Source organism: Crocodylus siamensis, chromosome 1, assembly GCF_052110815.1.
Source record: "Crocodylus siamensis isolate JL-2025a chromosome 1, ASM5211081v1, whole genome shotgun sequence".
Lineage (NCBI taxonomy): Eukaryota > Metazoa > Chordata > Crocodylia > Crocodylidae > Crocodylus > Crocodylus siamensis.
The window spans coordinates 48610224-48614980 of record NC_143395.1 but is presented as its reverse complement, the minus strand read 5'-3'; the positions used below and the strand labels follow the sequence as shown (position 1 = coordinate 48614980).

General features: G+C 46.1%; 1 non-coding gene across 1 annotated transcript; it reads right to left on the bottom strand.

Moving 5' to 3' along the window:
• Nucleotides 1–1851: 1851 nt before the first annotated feature.
• Nucleotides 1852–1924, bottom strand: TRNAR-UCG (transfer RNA arginine (anticodon UCG)). Its single transcript has one exon. It is a non-coding gene; the product is annotated as a tRNA-Arg (tRNA).
• Nucleotides 1925–4757: the final 2833 nt, after the last annotated feature.

Below are 4757 nucleotides of genomic sequence, written 5' to 3'. Positions count from 1 at the left end.
GCAGTAGGTCTTGGTTTCTTGTATCTTTAGTTATACAACTCAAAGGTCCTTCAACTATGGTCAACAGAATGCACTCTTCTTGCTGAAGGCAAAATGGTTGAAAGGTTGCAAGATGAAGGTTTGAGGTTGTTATGAGTTGTTAAAAAGAAATGAAAGTTCTTTCACATATTAAATAATTTGAAAAAACTAAACCTGGAGACCTTTGGTATAGCATATAGACTTATCATTCCTCCAAAACAGCCAGCTTTTCTATTTGTCTCTGCAAGGGACTGCAAATCAGGGAATAAGATAGCATATGATTTGTTTAGAAGTAAAGATTCCTGTATCCTTAGGAGAGTTCGCAGACACTATGGAGACGGGTCATGGTCTAGATATCTATCTAGAAATCTAGCTACATAAATGGCTATTATAAATCTGTACTACTCCTTCCAAAATTAGTTGCATGGTGCATGTCCACCATTTTCCAATTTAGAATAGGATACCAATGCTTCCTGACTCAGAGAGGATTCCTCATGGAAAGGATTGAAGCATGAGGAGGGGGCATGAAAGGATCAAACCAACTCAGTTTGAGTTTAAAGACAAAGAGGTCTCATTTTAGAGCCAATCGCCCACAAATCTTCTCCCATCACCTTTGACAGTGTTCCCAACACCTCGGAGGGGAGTCTCACCCAGTACAACAACAGTAACAAGCACCTAAATCAGGTACATTTAACAACTGATAAAATAAGACACCATTTTAAATAGAAGCACCTTCTATATCAGATTGTTAATCTGATGAGCTGTCTTCTCTCCCTCACATATTTGCAGGGATATTTGAGGTAGGGGAAAGGTGTGGGGACTTCTGTTATCTTGAAATTTATTTTTTTTAAGAGCAAAAGATTCACCAGACCTTGAAGATGCCACATGCTCTTTATATGGAAATAATACAAGAGGACTTTCAGAAATGAAGAGAGATCCAGCAGAAACAGCTTTCTGCATTTTCTTTGCCTGTTTCCAACAGTAAAGAAATCACTAGGAGCTCCTTACAATCCCTGTTTTAAATAGGGATGAAAAAGCTAAAGGTGACCACCTGGTCTAATGGATGAGGCCTTTGGATCAGGAGATTGGAGATTTAAGTCCTTCTGTGGTTGTTTTTTTCCCCAAATAAAATCAATTTCCTCCTAAATTTATCAGACTGTTTGGGAATCAAAGCACTGCAGAAGATGCAGGGAGATCCAAAGTGTTCTTATGACTGAGTTTGTAAGGATGCTTGACTGGAATGAGAATCATTAAAGAAAACAGATTTAGGTGCACTCTGCCATCTCCCAGGATAGGTACAGCTGTGTGCAACAAAGTAATACCTAAGGAAGCAAAAACCTTTAGGAGAAAACTGTCCAATGTCCATCCAATAGAGATGGTTCCCAGGGCTCTCCGCCTGTGCTAGGACCTAGGAGCAAGTATCTCATTTTGGGATACTTGGTGCATTTCAGAGTCCCAAACCCAGAATTTCCTCCTTTCCAGGAAAGCTAAGACTGCCCATGAACTCACTAAAGATCCTCGCTTAGGATTATTTCCTCCTTTTCCCACATTATGAATCTGTTTACACCCACTTCCAAGTACTTGTGGAGAGAACATAAGGAGATTTTTAATGTAATGTGTTTGCTGAAGATGAGTAGCTCTGAAAATGAACTACCTCCAAGTTGGCCTGACTGCAAGCAGCAGCCCCTTGACCTTCCAATGGTTGCATCTAATAATTATGGGGAAAAAGACCAGGGCACGGAGTTGTTTAACCAGCTTAGAACTTTCCTCCTAATGCCCAATATAATTGAATTTAAACATAATCAGAAAGCTCCTCTCTGGATCAAGCATAGCCAACCACGAAGGGAATTGAACCCTCAATCTTCTGATCCGAAGTCAGATGCCTTATCCATTAGGCCACGTGGTCACATACTCAGTGATATTTGATGATATACTTGAGAAAATACATCTTTGTGGTTGGACTGAATCCTTAGACTGTTATAATGCAAAGAAATGGGGCTAGCTAGGAGGTCCCAAAGGTACAGCCCTTCTCCAGACTCCAAAAGGGATAGTTTCCTGCTCCCCCGCCCCGGGACCTTGTTAGCTGGTGTCACCTTTTTCTGATGGTATGGAACAGTATGGTACATGCCCCATCTTCCCCAGGCTGTGTTTTTATCTATTGGCCTTGTTGTGTTAGATATCCTCTCTGCTTCTAAAGGCTCAGAAAACTGTATGTTAGACCCAGGCTTTTTAAAAATCAGTTAACTCTTGCTGCCCATCCCAAACCATATATATATATATATATATATATATATATATATATATATGGAAATTTTCAAAAAGTAAACCTTGAAATACCATTTTCTAAGCCAACAGTCTCCAAAGAGACTAACACCCCTCCCCTCACACTGCACCTTTCCTCCCCCATGCCTTGGACCCTACCTGAATGACTGGGCAATGTCTTGGGATGGTGGGGTCTCAGATCCTGGTGTGGCTAGATGCCTACAATTTTTGGGCAGGAGAGGGCTGGCCTTGAATATTGACCCCACTCCTACGACCCTAAAACAGGCGGGGTTCCAGCCCCTCCATCCTGATTTGGCTTGTCCCACTGCCCTCTAACCTGAAGTGTGAGGATCCTTCCTCCACTAGGACCTGACACTTCCCCCCACCCCACGATCTGCACTGACAGGACCCAGCCCAGCTCCACCCTTGCCTCTTTATTTCTGGTTCTCCCAAATTTCCCCCCATTCCCTGCCTCCCCAGTCCACCACCATCAACCCTACCTGGACCACAAGGCTATGTCTATGCGGGGAGGGAGAGATGGGGTCTCAGGTCCCAATGGGGCCAGATGTCCACAGCTTTTGGACAGGGGTCTTGCAGATCAACTCTGCCTTCCAGCTAGAGGGATTCTGCTCCTACCAGGATCTGACATTGCCCCCACATCCCCCACATAGACCCATCCCATCCCCATCCCCATCCCCATCCCTGCAGTCTCTGGAGACCCCTATCACCTCTCTCTCCCCAACTGGACATAACCTACTCTGTTCCCTGTTCCCAGCCCTCCCAATTCTCTCCCTGCCATGTGAACCACTGGGTTGTGGTCACCCCTGACTGCCAGACTACACAGAGACACACCCTCCCCTTCCCACAAGGGGACTGAAGACCCTGAGCCCAATCTCCTACATGGACACTGACTGACCTGACCCCGCCTCAGTCCCACCCCCTATTCCTGGATACTACCTGGAGGGCTGGAGACATGAAGGCTAAAGATCTCTGGATCTGACAGTTGGTACCATAGGACTAAGGATCCCTTGGGTTTCTGCAGAAGAAACTGGTAAGCTTGAGAAACAGCAAATTGCTCTCTGCTATCTGACAGCCTAACAGTACAGGGAGGGATGGGGTGTTGTGGAGATGGTGCAGGTTCCCTTGGGGCACTGGCCAATTGACCCTGACGTGTGTTGTGGGACTCTGTCACATATATCCAGAAAGATAGAAGAGCCTGCATCGCATGCTAGGATACATGCTGTGGGTCTCATTGGCTGGGTGCTATAGAATTGCAGGCTACTTGTGGAGCATTCAGTCAGGCCTTTGTACATATGTACGTTAGGTTTTGTACTTCAGCCAGTTGATATGAACAGTTGCACACACCCACTGGGCATATTTACACATGCATTTGATCTGAGATTAGTTTACTTGCAAGTAAACTACTTGCAAGTGAATGCTTCTAGGCAGGCATCTACACATGCAAAGACATGGCAGCAGATTTGCTAGTTTTAGCACCAAACTGCTGCCACTTCCTGGAGCTCTGCAATGGTCCCTTGCTGCCTGTGGCATGCACAATAGTGGGTGCTACTACACAGAGCCATCTGCCTCACTGTGCCAGGCCAAAAACCACACTTCAGGAGTCTCCCTCGGGGAGCCTACAGCCAGCTGTCTTGCTTCCTAGAGAATATCCACAAGCCTAAGGTAATGCTGCCACCACCTGGGCACTGGTCTCTGTTAGGGCTCTGTATAGCCTGGGGCACACAGACCCTGCAAATCTTGGGGGTGCTTTGCCCACAGTAATATTTCTGGGTGCTTCTTTCAGCCTGAAGAATTCCAAGATAGCATCAGGTGGAACGGAGGGAAAATAAAAACAAACAACTCAGCTGGCCAAGCTGGGAGTGGAAAGCCTCTCTCTTTCCTCTTCTGTAACACAGCAAGGCAAGCTGTAACCCAACATCTTTATTGATCAGGGAGTAAGGGGAGAGGGGAGGGGGTAAAATAAGGAAGTCAGAATACACTTTGAGCAAACAAAAGCAACTAGAGTCTTATAGATTCTGGGTATGATGAACCTTTTAAGATGTAACTGGCCTAGACATAATTCCTAAGTCCTGGCTAGTTTCCATGTTTTACAGAAAATCACTAGGCAGTAGCCTGGGGCATTTGCTTGCAGCATTCAAAATGCCTGCCAGAAGGAAGCAAGCATTCCCCACTTCTCCCACCTCACACCAGGAATTTTATCTGTCCAGGTCACAACTGACCAGCCTGAACCAAGAAGAAAGCAAAGAGAGAGAGGGGTCACCTAGGCTGACCCAAATGAGGGGCAGAGAGAGGAGGAGGGGATTTCTTCATACTGCCACCACAGGGAGCTCCAGACATGGAGCTGCCTTCAGGCATGCAGCTGCCTGCAGCTGCCAATAGCTGGCAGCCCTCTTCAAAAGACAGCCCAGCTCTCTGCTCCCTGGCTAGCCACTGCCTTGACCAGGAGCAGTGTGCAC